Below are 15,223 nucleotides of genomic sequence, written 5' to 3' on the forward strand. Positions count from 1 at the left end.
GACTGAGATTATGGCAGGTAGCAAAACAGACCATGTCCCTATATTTCTGGAGTTACCAAATGGCCAACTTGGGGCTCCGGGTTAGCCAAGAAGAGATCAGTGGGTGTCTGGGTGAATACTCATTGGTGAATTCCCTTACTGAGCACTTTACATCCATTATCTTACTTAGTTTTCACAACAACCCTAGGCAGGCATTTCTACCTTCTCCCTTTAATACATCTGAACTGAGACTCAGAGAGGTATAGCCACTTGCTCAAAGTCACACAGCTGGTCAAGACTGGTGCTGGACAGGTACTGATTTTAGGCAGCCTGATTCCAGAGACCACATTCCACCACACCACACTCTTCAAGAAAGAAAGAGAATATGGAAAGGTCTGACGTTCCCTTCTTTCCTTTTTTCCCACAAATGAGAATCGTTTTAGTGTTCAGATCCACGGAATGATATAATAGAGGTAATTTAACATTCTCTGAATTATTTTACACTCCTGCAAGGATTATGAACTGTCAGAAAAAATATTTTTATTTGTCATTATTTTTTTTCCCCAATGAAGGATAAATGCTAGTTATAGAAACGTATTTACACAGGCAGAAGGGTTTTTGTGTCGTTCATTCAGCAAAGCTCTGAGCAGCTGCTGTGAGGGACACACAGCAGACAGGACTGAGACTGAAAACTCACCCACCTTCCTGGAATTGATATCCTGGCAGGAGCAAAGGATGAAAGGCACTTCACTGAGGGGAGGAGGGACGGAGGCAGCCTGGTTGGGGGCAGTCAATGCAGGGCAGGATCTCTAAGAAAGTGAAGATAAGCTGGTAAAGGAAGGAGAGGGAGCAAGTGGGTGGGGTGGACTACCAGGAAAGAAGATTTCCGCAAAGCAAAGAGTCTGTGCAAAGGTCCTGAGACAGAAAGGGACAAAGCTCGCTGCCAGAAAGGAGAGACAGCCCATGATGCGGTCAGACAACACAAGGCTTTGTGAGCAGGTCCTGTGAGGACTGGAAAGTTTCAGCCTAAGAAAAGTGAGCACCACTAAAGCGTTTTATACAAGAGAAGGCACAAATAAAATCACCCGAATCCCACCATCCAGACATGACATGTTAATATGCTAATATTTTGTTCATATGTTAATATTTTGCTGCGGATCCTTGAGAAATTTTTTCTAGGCACCTATGTTCACAAGCACAGACTTCTAACCTGTTCAAACTCAGAACCAGACAAGTCTCTTTTCTAGTCTGCTTCTTCCTCTTCACACTATGTGGTGGTCATCATTTTAGGTCCATGAATATGGCTCGATGGCATTATTATTATTATTTTGTGTGTGTGTGTGTGTGTGTGTGGTACACAGGCCTCTCACTGCTGTGGCCTCTCCCGTTGCAGAGCTCCGGACGCGCAGGCTCAGTGGCCATGGCTTACGGGCCCAGCCGCTCCGCGGCATGTGGGATCTTCCCGGACCGGGGCACGAACCCATGTCCCCTGCATCGGCAGGCAGTATGGCATTATTTCAATGATGGCTCGGTACACCGTTTTAATAAGAGACCAAAATGTTGTTGATAGACAGCGCCCGCTGATAGCCAGCTAAGTTGTTCTCATTTTCCTCCTTTTGTAGACAAATCACAGTGACCATCCTGGCACGTGCATCAGCCCGGATTTTTCCTTCCAACTCAATGTGGCTGAATTCTCTTCTCCTCACGTCTCTGGTCATCCCAGAGGCCTGACTTGCCCTTGATCTGGAGGTTTGGTGTCTGAGTGCCAGTTAGGTTAAAAAAGATGTAGGGCTGATTCTGGCAGAGGAGAAGATGCCAGTTTCTACCCTGATCAGAAGCAGATGGTGGGACCCAGAGACAGATTAGAATAAAGAGGGAACTGGCAGCTGGGTCTTCCTTTGGGAATTGGGGGGCGGTGGGGGGGGGGGGGCAGTGGGGGATGCAGTAAGGATGAATTAAATGTTAAACCAAAAAAAAAAAAAAAAATGGTGACATGAGCTGGAATCCAGCCACAGGCTCGTCTTGCGTCTGACAGCGGCACATATGTCCAGAAGCTGGATTCTAAGGGGGAGAATTTCAGGGGCGTCTCAGTGCAGTGGTGACACACAGCATCCACAGCCCAGCCTGCCCACCTTGTCCCCATCTCTGTCACCCCCACTCATGTGCTCTGGCCTCCTGGCTCTTACCCCAGCCCACTGAGCCCGTCCCCATCCAAGGGCTCTGCACTGGCTGGGCCTCCCTCTGGAATGCTCCTCCTTGTATCTGGCCCGGGATGGAAACTTCTCACCACTCAGATTTCACTCTACTGTCCTCTCTCCATGAAGCCTCCACCAAACATCCTACTTAAAATGGTCCTTCTTCCCTGCACCACTCCCACGACTGTCTATCAAATCGTCCTCTTTGTTTTCTCCAGAGCACCCATCAAAAGCATCTTGTTTTTTACTTTACTTGTTTACAGTCTGCCATTGCCTACTGGAATGCAAACTCTACAAGGAAAGAAATCTCATCTTCCTTATTCCTTACTTGCATCCCCATCATCACTCAGCACACTGCCTAGAACAAAAGGCACACGGTACACGTCTGATGAATGAATGAATGCGCAAAGTCACACAGCCCTGGGTTCAAATCCCAGCTCCACAAACACATGACCTGAGGTAAATAGTTAACTATGCTAAGCCAGTTCCTTATCTTTTTTCCTGGGTATGACGAAAGCTCCCACCTTGCTAGAGTGTCATGAAGATTAAGTGAGATGTTGCCCATGAAGCCCAGTGCCAGACACAGCTAGCGTCCAAGACAGGGGAAGTGGAGAACGGAAGTCTTCCTAGAGCAAACCCAGGTACATCAGGCTGTGTTGCTACCTTCAGTTCTTCCCTGGGCTTCCAAATCCATAATTTTACCCGGAACAAGCACAGCACAGGTCTCTTTAGAGCTGCTATAGACAGTTGAAGATAATTATCAAACAGGTCTGGGGACCAAAGTGTTATTAATTGTCACTTGTTTACAACTTTACCCAAAGATGAGTTTTTAAAAGCTAACAGGGCCTCCGGGGCAGGTTCTGACATACTCATTAAGGCAGGAAACAAACTTCTAACCACGTTCACTTAGAGTTGTAAATGCCACTTGACTACAGCCAACCAGGTCCACACCCACGAAACTGCCCAGTGCTATGAATTATTTACAGAGCTTAATATTTGCATTGTTGGACGTGTCTCTCCTTGAATTCTCAAATTCCCAGCAAGAAACCCTCGCCTTATCTCTTTAGCTGCTCCACGTGTGGAAGGGATATGACAACTCCTCTGTTACACAGGGTTGGTAGCAAATAGGCCTCCCTTTTGCCAGGATGGAAAGGAACAATTGGGTGGTTTTCAAAGCATAGTGCTCCCTCTGGTGGTCATTATTCAAACTGCAACACCGGTACCCACACCACCCCCATCCCCCAGCGCCTGCTCCCCGAAAGCAATGGGAATTGGCCTTGGGGACACAGAGACGGCCTTTTACTCCAGCTATCTGAATGATAATCCCCTCTCACAAGTGACTTTTATTAAATTATATGTGAGAGGGGGGAAGGTAGTGGGTACAGACTCGTCGTAAATTAATGGGAATTAAGGCTGATGCCAGAATGAGGCCACACCTCGAATCAAATGTTCTGCTGTAAATTTCAAAGCAAACTTGAACATGGAGGGGAAAGGGAGGTGGGGGAAGCGCTCGGCTTTGTTTATGCTGAGCAAGAAAGGGCTTCCTGTTGCTAAGAAGACCGGATCTGAAGCGCTCAGAGCCTCCTCGGGCCGCCAACGTTTCTTACGCAATCCCCTTTGATGACTGGTGTAAATTTCTGAAAATACGTGGAGGTGATTTCCCTGGAAATCCACCCGGGCGGAGCATGAAAGGAAATCGAGGCTTGGGGCAGAAAGCTGGAGCTGGGTCCTGCCAAGCCAGAGACAGAAGGCAGCTGTGTGCTGGTCGCCTGGACCATCCACTCGAAGGCAGATCCCAGATCATTTGAATCTGGGGATGCAGTGCTGAGGGGTGCCAGCGCTGCTGGAAAAACCCCACCCAGTTTATTCCTCTCAACTTTTTAAATGTGTAGATATTTCCCAACCAGAAATCAGTATTATCCCCCTTTCTTTTTTTTTTTTTTTTTTTTTTTTTTTTTTTTATGCGTTACGCGGGCCTCTCACTGCTGTGGCCTCTCCCGTTGCGGAGGACAGGCTCCGGACGCGCAGGCTCAGCGGCCATGGCTCACGGGCCCAGCCGCTCCGCGGCATGCGGGATCCTCCCAGACCGGGGCACGAACCCGTGTCCCCTGCATCGGCAGGCGGACTCTCAACCACTGCGCCACCAGGGAAGCCCTTTTTTTTTAATTTATTCTATTTATTTATTACTTTTGGCTGTGTTGGGTCTTCACTGCTGCACGGGCTTCTCTCGTTGCGGAGCACGGGCTCTAGAGCGTAGGCTCAGTTAGTTGTGGTGTACGGGCTTAGTCGCTCCACGGCATGTGGGATCTTCCCGGACCAGGGCTCAAACCCGTGTCCCCTGCATTGGCAGGCGGATTCTTAACCACTGCGCCACCAGTGAAGCCCCCCTCTTTCTTGATAAGTGTTTTCTGTTGGTAAAGTTGAAAAATGCCCAATTTTCTTACCCTGTTCTGAACAAGAGTCAAACTCCTTCCAGCTACCCATCACCCCTACCTACCGAAATTCCCCCTTGTTCATCTCAAGTGGCGAAAAACTAGACAGCAGGCTAAACGCTATCAATGTGAGAACACTTAAATCAAGCAGGTATTCCACACTACGCAGAACTCTGCACTATGAGAAGAAATGAGTGTAAACTCTGTCCACTGACCTGCAGGGGTGGCCGTGTATATTGCTGAAGGAGGAAAGCTGTGGAGCCAGGGCAGCACACCCCAGAACTGGCATCTATGTTTGTAATGTATTTGCATGAACAAGAGTAGGATGCACATAACTGAACCAGGACTTCAAGGGGGCGGGGAATGGGGGGAGTGCGGGAAGCATTTTCTTTCTACTCCAGATACCACCAGTTAAGAAGATAATCCAGGGCTTCCCTGGTGGCGCAGTGGTTGAGAATCTGCCTGCTGATGCAGGGGACACGGGTTCGTGCCCCGGTCTGGGAAGATCCCACATGCCGCGGAGCGGCTGGGCCCGTGAGCCATGGCCGCTGAGCCTGTGCATCTGAAGCCTGTGCTCCGCAACAAAAGAGGCTGCGATAGTGAGAGGCTCGCGCACTGTGATGAACAGTGGCCCCCACTTGCCACAACTAGAGAAAGCCCTCGCACAGAAATGAAGACCCAACACAGCCCAAAATAAATTAATTAATTAATTAAAAAAAAAAAAAGAAGATAATCCAGTCCTTGCATGGACATTTTTCCCATGTCAGTGAATGCCAGAGGCCCCCTCTTTGAAGCCGTTCCCTGTCTCCCCATCATCAGGCGCCTTCTCTCTCCTGCCTTTATTTCCCCCGTGGAGCTGCTGCCGGTCTTCCTTGGCCTATTTTAGGACTCATACAGGGGTCTCATTTACCCCTATATGATTCTGAGCATTTGAACCCCTCTACCTAGGCCAGCCCGGCATGCAATGGGGGCTCAATAAATGCTTTCCAAAGCTCGGGAATGGGAAGAATCATTTAATCAATCATTTGGGGGCTAAATTCCTAACAACTGGGGGAAATGACTCGTTGAGAAATGCACACAAATTCAACTCCAGGGACTTCCCTGGTGGTCCAGTGGCTAGGACTCCGTGCTTTCACGGCCGAGGGCACGGGTTCAATCCCTGGTCGGGGAACTAAGATCCCGCAAGCTGAACAGCATGGCCCAAAAAATAAAAATAAAAATAAATTTTAAAATTTAAAATAAATTAAAAAAATTAAACTCCAGGAGAATTAAACAAGTCAATTTAAAGAAACAAATATTCAGCCCATTGTCATGGTTCCCAAACTTCAGGGGCGCCAGCACGACGTGGAGGGCTTGTTACAACACGGGCTCTGAGCCCCACCCCACAGCTTCTGATTCCACAGGGCTGCAGCGAGACCTGCGCGTCTGCATATCTAACAAGTTCCCAGGGACCACACGGCCCCACATTGAGAACAGCTGCTCTGTGATCTCAGGGTAAGTTACTCCCTTTTAAGCAAAGGAAGAAAAGACAAACAGAAAAGTGAGATTGGACCCAGGCTTCCCAGGTGTGGTTACCCATCAGAATTAGACCCCTGGCTTCAGCTTTTTGAAATACAGAGTCCCAGGCCTGTTACCATCTGAAGCTGAGGGCAGAGGCCAAGTGTCTGCATTTTTGGGAAACAAATTCCCCCAGGTAAGTCTCAGGCATAGCCAGATTTGGGAAGTGCTGGATTTACCTAATGTAAAACCTCATGGGCTGAAAAATAACACTAGAATATAAAAGAAAAAAAACAGAAAGGTAGGATTTTTCATGGAATACGGTAGAAAGGTAAGTGGCTCTGCTATATAGAGAGCTTGGTCAAATGTTTAAGGAAAACTTCAAAGCCCCAGTAGTTAAACAGAAAAAGACCTGACAGGACGATCTGATTCGTAGCCATCAGCCCCCTCTGGAACTCTCTAGAACTCTTTGCGGGTGACTTCTCTGATCAAACAATTCCCAATGCTTCTCTCCTATGGACCCACATGCATCCAGAGAGAAGGCTTTAGAGCAAAGGGAGCTTTCACCAGACTCCTCCCATCCCCCTGGCTGTCTGTCTCCAGAAGCACTGCAGGGCCCCCGGGCCACCCCAGCAGACATGGCCATGGCAACAGCAGTCCTGAGGGCATCAGTCACAGCAAGTTCCTGCTCTGGGTCAGGATAGCACCAAAAGCTTAGGGACGTTCTCATTTAACTCCTGGGTTATTTTACACGAGGAAACGCAGGCTCAGAAGTGTTTAAATCCTATCAGTGGCAGAGACAAAAGGAAATTTGGGGCTCTCAAAACCTTCATGAGCATTTCAGCACACCGCCCATCTTTAAAAATGACATCTTCTAGTTAATGTGAAGTCCAGTGTAAGTGCAGCTTCAAGACCCACCCCCGGAGAGCCCCTTAAGACCGTCCAAGTCAGCACTAAATAAAACCAACAACAGATACCATTTCTTGGGCCTAGGCATGTGCCCCTCGCATGACCTCATAACAAATCCGTGAGATTGTGCAGTTATCCCCATTTCACAGACAAGGAAGCCAACGTCAGAAAAATGAGGCGATTTACCTGAGGTCCACTGGATGGGTTTTTGTTTGTTTGAAGAGTCCCAGCTGTGTTTTCTTTTGCTGGTTTTCCAAAATAAAAGATGTGGCTTCAGGCCAGGTGAATCCAGTCCCAGATCAGAGTCTTTCCTGCTCCACCACAAGGAAGCAAAGTTCTGAACTGTCCCCACAGTCCGGGCTCCAGGGCCAGCACCGGGTGGGAGCCGCAAAGAGGAGACGCCGATCCGGAGGCCTGAGCGGGAGCTGGGTGGGCGGCGCCAGATCCTGGCGTGGAACACGTGGGGCACGTTGTCCCTCAGACTTCTGGGAAGGCGAGATTCCTCTGCAGCCCAGGTGTACCTCCTGAGGGCCGTGAAACAGGGCGAGGCTGAGTGGAAGCAGGGGGAGGGAAGGCCTGGGAGGATCAGCCCCTGCTCCGAGGACGCTGGGAGCTGCCCTGGGGGGACGGGGCTCAGGCCCTTCCCGCCCACCCTTGCGGTGCCCTGCTAGGGTGACCAGGCTAAAAGTGCACAGACAGACACACGTGCATACACACACGTACAGGATGCCCAGTTCAATTTGAATTTCAGAGACACAATGACATTTTTTAAGCGTAAGTATCTCCCAAATAGTGCGTGGGACACACTTACACTAAAAAGTGATCGCGTCTCTGAAATTCAACTTGAACTGGCCGTCCTGTGTGTTACCTGGCAGCCCTGTTTGCCTACCTCCCCAAGCCTCCAGGGCGTAGAACTCGGCTGGTATGGGACTGGCTGGAGGCCCCTTTAACAGCCTCCGAAAGCAGACCCCCATCCGGTCTGGTCAGGCCCAGCACTTAAGCTACGCACTAAGCACTGCAATTTTCATCATTATTTCTTCATTGACTGTTAAGTTACTTAGAACTAGTTTTACATTTCCAAACGTGGGAGGGCATTTTTGCTGTTGTTGTTTGATTTATTAATGTCTAACAACTGCGTGGGCCTGAGGGAGCTTTGCTCTGTCCGCTCTCTGCCTCATTCCCTCCACTCCAGCCCCAGCGGCGGGGTTATTATTCCTGCTCTTCAGGTGGAAGTGATGGATTCAGATCGCAGAGAGGCCAGGTGCACCCGCCTTTCTCCTTCCTTTCCCCCTCATTCTCACCAGCCTCTGAGGAGCACAAACAGGAACCCTCCCCGTCCCCAAGTGGCAGGGACACGCCAAGCCCAGGGAGGTCCCGTGACCCAGCCCCTCCCGGAGCCCGTGTGAGGCTCATTGCCAAGAGTTGTCTCCGCGGCTGGAGAGAGCAGGTGGAAGGGACCCTGGAGACGCCCTGGTCCAGAGCTTCTCTGGCTGTTGTGGGCATCGGAATCCCCTGGACCCTTATTTAAACCTCAGGCCCCCAGGATCCCCCCACTGGAGCCTCAGAACCCCTAGGGTGGGGCGCGGGCTCTCCAGGTGACTCTGAAACGCACCCCGAGGTAAAAACCGCTGCTCTCGTCCCACCCCTGTATCCTTACCACTGGGAACCCAAGACCAAGGGAGGGAGTCAGCTGGCAGGTTAGTGGCTGGGTTACGGCAGGAACTCAAGGGTGGGAACCCCAACGCAGAAGCCCAGGAATCCCTTAAAGCAACTTTCTCTCCGTAATCATTGTGTTCTCTGAGGCTGTCGGTTTATCAGACTGAGTGCTTTCAGATAAATGAACAGCAACAACACACGTCGAGGCTGGAATGATAAAGGTCACCAGAGCTTGGGGCAGGCCAGGCTGTTCCAATGTTGCCTCTTTTAATCCTCACAACCGGGCCAAGAGGCAAGATTACAACGGTGCCCATTTCGCAGACTGGGAAACAGCGACCTTGAGCGGACAGCTGATTTGGCTGGGCTCGGGCAGAACTAAGGCTTCACGTTGCTGCTGCCCCCAGGTCCCTAATACTTAGCCCGCCTGTGCGATGCTAGGTTTAGCCCTTTACCGAGACTAAAGCACTTCAGCATCAGATCACCCCTGGGAGGTAGGAACTATTATTATTCCCGTTTAACTGATGACTCACTGACGATAACATGTAGTGAGGCTCATGGTGTAGCAGGTGCCTCGCCAGCTGCTGTTTTCATGCCTCTTGTCACTTAATCCTTTCAACAGTAGGTCCAGTTTCTCTACCCATCTTAGAGACTGGGAAACTGAGGCTTGGAGACGTGAGATACCTGCCCAAGTGCACACAGCTGCCAAACGGCACAGCAGACTCCGCTCTGGTGCTCTTCGTCTTGAGAACGTGGGCGCCCTGAGGGCAGCGCTCTGGCTTTGCACCCCATTTTCCCTCGGGACCACGCACAGCGGCGGGCGCAGAGTAGATCTTTAATTAATCCAATTCAGTGCAATTAAAAATCCAACTCGATACAACAGACTGAAATGTTAAGCCTCTCTTGGAAACCAATAGAATGTGCCACACACACCTCGCCTCCCAGGGCCCAGCACAGGGCCTGGCACCCAGTAGGTGCCAGTGAACATGGCTTCCAGAAGGAGGTGCTCTTTCCCCCTGTGTGTCCTTGGAGAGGGTCTGCAGAGCGGACTCTGTGTCAGCTACACAGCACTCCCCCCAGCAGGTGTGTGGCCCTTTGGAGAAGGCAGAGCAGAGAGCAGGAGTCTTGCTCTGAAAAGGCCGAGGTGGCCATGCATAACTCCCCCTGTGTCCCTCCCCCGCTGCCCCATCACCTCCCGCACTGCCCACTGACCCCGGGGACCTCCCTCAGCCCCTCCTGCCAATTGGCCTCTGGCTCCAAGGACTTCAGGCTCAAAGCTCAGTCCCCTGAAGGAACTCGGTCTAAACCCATGTGATGTTTTCCGTGAAGCTCTTTAATGGGCTATCGTCTGTCACCTCCGCCTGCCCTGGAGACCGGGCCTTCTCAAGTCTCTCCTTGGACAGGAAGGATTTAGCTCCGTGAAGTTTTGATTTTGCCACTCGGTGTGCACAGGTGAGCCAGAGGGCGGGGAGCGGCCCAGGTCATCGCTGTATCCCGTGCTCTGCTCAGCAGCTCCAGGCAAACTCGGCGTCTTCAGGACCTGACTCCCCAGGTGGCCCTGTCTGGACTCTCCCCATCTCAGTGGATGGAAGTTGCCCAAGTCACAAATCTTGACATCACGCTGGCTCACTTTTTCTCACCGTCCATAGCCCATCTATCGACAAACCTTGTCAGGTCCACCTTCAGAACGTACCCAGAAATACACCCCTTCTTTCACTGAGACCTTTTCTCTCCCTCTCTCTCTCCCATTTCTTTTCATTGCTGTCAATTTCTATCTCCATCTCATCATGCGGTTTTATTTCCTCCAAAGGACTTTGCACTTTCTGAAATTATCTTGTTTATTTGTTTCCTTATGTGTTTATTTTGTCTCCCCCCCCCCCCATGAATGTAAGCTCAAAGAACACAAGGACATTGTCTTGTTCTCACATGGACAGATGAAGAAATAAAGGAACCAGAGAACCTGTGTTCTTAAGAAATGGGCAGAAAGCTTGGCTTCTAGCACCAGAAAATGGGAAATGGGAGTTCTGTTCTGCCTTTACACTAACGCTCTGCCTCTGTTTCTCAGTGAGTGTTCCTTTGGGTCCCTGTCCTAATTCGCACACACCTGAGTGTGCTTTACCCCGATCCCCTTTCAGATCCTACGGTTTGTCCTTCAAAATGCTTTGGCACATTTAACGGCAAGGCTCTGTCGCCAAGCCTCCATATGTGTCTGCATATCTTCTGTTGTGGTTACTTTGAAGTTTGTTGAATTGTTTTGTTTTGACAGGACTGTCACATCTCGAAACTTATTGCTGACTAAAAACATATGCACGACTTTTTTTTCTTCTCTTTTTTCTTTATTTTAATTTTTAAGAACGCCATCACCGTCTTGCAACTAAAAACATGACCACAAGAGGGCACCCTGAGGCCGTGCTTTCCTCCGTGTAAAATGGATGGAAAATTTAGAGATGCTGGGGATGGTGCAAAGCCCTGGGACCCTTAATCATTCTTCATTCCAAGATCTGCATCTCTCAGTGGTTAGTACACCCTTCGGGGAGCAGGCTTGGAAGAGAACATTAATAATAACAACAAGAGCACTAAATAACAAGCTGCAGAACTTTGTCCGGTTAGTAGGAATTTAACAAAAGTACCATATTTATTCAAATATGCTTCTTTCTAAGTTCTTTTATCAGGGTTGAGTGACAGTGTGTAGATCAACAGCTATAAGCCTAAACCAAAGAAATCTGAAAATCCTGTAAATTACAGCCTTTGGGAAAACTTCCTCCATGATAGAATCTCCAGACAAGACTGATGGAGAAGTCGAAAGGCATAAAGCAGACTTAGGCACTCTTGTCACAAAAAGGGCCATTGCTACTCCATCAACTTCTTAGATAGTAACACCCTCAGAGGGAACTTTTGACCTTCAGTAATACTGTAAACAGGATGGTTTGATGGATGCATTTGAAAGAATTGGGGTGGGTGGGATAGGAAAAGGTTTTAAACATGCAAGTACATGTTATCAGTTGCCCTGACATAAGGTTGAGGCAAACTCACATGAGGGAAAACTGACATCAGAGAACCCCTTTTGATGTTTAACTAGCTGTGTGTCATTACAGAGATTAGTTAGCCTCTCTGAGTCAACTTTTTAAAAATTTTCTACACTAGGATAATAAGAGTACCTATTTCCAGGTTGGGAGGGTCAGGAAAAGCAAATCTAAATCATCTGATGCATGATGGATGCTTTGAAAGGGCTAAGCTAAATTATCATTTATCTCACATGCTCAGGCTGGACAGGTCAAATGACTGGAAAAATGACACCTCTGGGTGTCCATAGAAGAAATGTCTCTGTGTTGCTGTGGAGTGTGAATTAGGTCCCCTTTTGAAATTCCACAAGAGATGCCAGGAAAGATTTCAGGAGTTTTAAATTCAAATAAATTCATGAAAATTATCACTGCTTGATAAATGCCGTTTGCTTCAGACCTTCCTACCACAGCAGATAGAGAGATATTTAAGGACCTACTTTTAGATGTTGACATGAACATCCGGTCAATGGCTGAAATAAGAACATCTTCAAAATACTTTAGGAAGCATTTGAATGACACGGGTTTCACAGAGCATCCAAAGCCTGCTTAGCTCAAATTTCAGGGAGGAGAGGAGAGGAGCTGGGAAGAGGGGGACTCAGAAAGCCCACACTCTGCTGTAAAGGAGTCTCTCTCCATAAAAATGATAGGAGTTTCAACAACAAGAGTTACCTCAAGCATTCACTGGAAGATCACATCAGCAAAATGTAATTTCAGGTGTCTAGCGATCACAAGAGTTTGTAACCAAGGCTGGTGAGATGCTACTTGGCAGATTCATCTCTTGATACACCAAGATGTGTTTCCCAAACTTTGGGGTTTTATTAACTAGGACACTTCTGATTTCTGCTCAGCCAAGCGTCACGTATTGGTTTTTACCCTCATTCGGGTCTCCTCAAAGGAGAAGACGGCTGTTCCCTTCAAGACTTGGGTCTGAGTCACATGTAAGAAGAGGAGCTCAGGGGAGGGAAGAGAAAGGGCAAAAGGCGAAGGGCAAAGGATACAGAGGCAAAGAACAAAGCCCTTTCTCCCAGTGAAGAAGCACTCCCTGTGGAACTCTGCCTTCACATCACTGGCCAGAGCTGTACGACATGGCTGCTCCTGGGACCTAAGGGCCACTAGTCACCTCTGCAGCCTCTACAGTAAAGGCAGGCAAAGGGAAAGAGGACGATCATGGCTTTGAGTGTATCTGCCAATAGTCTGCCACGGGGCCGAGGGTTCTCACTGTTTTATTTTACCAACTAAAGACACTAGCACAGCACCATCTCCCCTGCTACCTCCATCCTTTCATAAAAGAGAGATTTTAACGCTTCAAAGAGCAAAGACAATCTCAGAATAATGACGTGTTCTATACCTCACATCCAGTTAGTTAAGTGAGAAATCCTCCACATTGCCCTTGTTTTCTGCATTTCTTCAAAACCCACTCTGGAAACGGTGTGAGGAAGGGCTGCCCTTCTCATCGGCAGGGAGACCCTGTAAGACATGACACCAAGGAGCCTATGGTTTTTGGAGACACAACACAGAAAAATCTCCCTTTTTTTTTTCCAGATTTGTTCATCCTCATGACCATGGAACAAATCCTAGTGGAATTAAGTCTGGGCACAAACTTCTATGAGCTGTCGTAAATGAAGATGTACCATATTGGGCCAAACTCACACATCTGTCTGTTTCTGTTCCAGAGCATGACTAATATTCTATTGTTAGAAACCAGGCTGGGACCTGTGGTTCCAGCTTCTGAATGAGAAGAATGACAAGGGAAGCAGCCAGGTGTCCGTCAGTCAAATGCAAAGAACTTCATGAAGGGGAGAGCGGTCTGGGCCAAGTCTTGACCAAGTGGACATAGGGAGCCAGTCCTCCCAGGCTGGGGACCCCTGACTCGAGGCATCTGATGCCAACTCAGTGGCTCCACCACCGCTGGGACCACAACTGGCAATGACAACCATGGTGGGACAGTAGCTCCAAGGGGGTGAGTTGTCATTTCTCTTCTGTGAAGACATAGTTTGACACCTTCCCTCCTTTCCCCAAAGAAGACTGCACCTCTCACAAGAAACCATCCCATGTAAAGGAGGAAAGCAAATTTCACCTGGAAGAGAAAAAAAAAACACTTTCAATCTTTTGTCAATGGTTTTATAAATTATTTCTCCACTGGATAACTTATAGGTGTTTCAATTATTGGTAGTAACCCTTCAAGCCTGTTTTTCTGCTAATTTTTCCTCAACCTTGGTTAGGTTCTAAATTGTCTTAAATGTAGGACATAGCTAGCCATGAGTGCTTACACAAGGAGGACAGCAGTACACATTAGAACAACAACCCCTTAGAACAGAGGTTAGCAGACTTTTTCTGTAAAGGGTCAAAGAGTAAATATTTTAGGCTCAGTGCACCCTATGGCCTTAGTAGCAACTACTCAACTCCGCCCTCATAGCAAGAAAAGATCTGTAGCCAGTACATCAGAGAACAGGTGTGGTGCATGCCAATAAAACTTTATTACAGACACCGAATAAAAACACTAAGTGTGTCTTTATGGCCCTTTATTGTATTTCAAATAATTTTCATGCATCACAAATTTTTCTTTTCTTCCCATTTTTTTCCCAACCATTTAAAAGTAAAAAACTATTTTTTACCTCAAGGGCCATACAAAAACAGGCAGTGGCCCTGCTGTTTGCCCACCCCTGAGTTAGAGAAATAAAACAGATAATGCATTCAGGAGCAAACTTAACAAGAAACACATGCAAAACCTACGTGAGGAAATTAAAAAAATTTTTGAAGTCAAAAAATGTAAACTTGGGACTTCCCTGGTGGCACAGTGGTCAAGAATCCACCTGCCAATGCAGGGGACACGGGTTTGAGCCCTGGTCTGGGAAGACTCCACATGTAGCGGAGCAACTAAGCCTGTGTGCCACAACTACTGAGCCTGCGCTGTAGAGCCCGTGCGCCACAACTACTGAAGCCCGCATGCCTAGAGCCTGTGCTCCGCAACTAGAGAAGCCACCTCAATGAGAAGCCCGTGCACCACAATGAAGAGCAGCCCTCACTCGCTGCAACTAGAGAAAGCCCACGTGCGGCAACAAAGACCCAACGCAGCCAAAACTAAAATTAATTAATGAAATTTTTTAAAAGTAAACTTAAACAGAAGGATATCACATACTTGGTTAGAAAGACTCAACGTCATAAAGATGCCCATTTTTCCAGTTAATTTTAAATTGTGGACCTTTAAAATGTTTATGATTGATAAACAACAAGGCATCTGATAGCACAGGGAACTATATTTAATATCCTGTGATAAACCAAAATAGAAAAGAATATGAAAAAGAATGTATACATATGTCTACCCAAATCATTTTGCTCTATAGCAGAAATTAACACAACATTGTAAATTAGCTATACTTGAATAAATTTTTTAAAAGATGTATTATGATCAAATTAAAGTACCAACAGATGATTTTTCGGGAATCATACAAGCTGATTCTAAAGTTCATATGATATAGCTAAAAATACTGTGTTA

Source organism: Phocoena sinus, chromosome 11, assembly GCF_008692025.1.
Source record: "Phocoena sinus isolate mPhoSin1 chromosome 11, mPhoSin1.pri, whole genome shotgun sequence".
NCBI lineage: Eukaryota > Metazoa > Chordata > Mammalia > Artiodactyla > Phocoenidae > Phocoena > Phocoena sinus.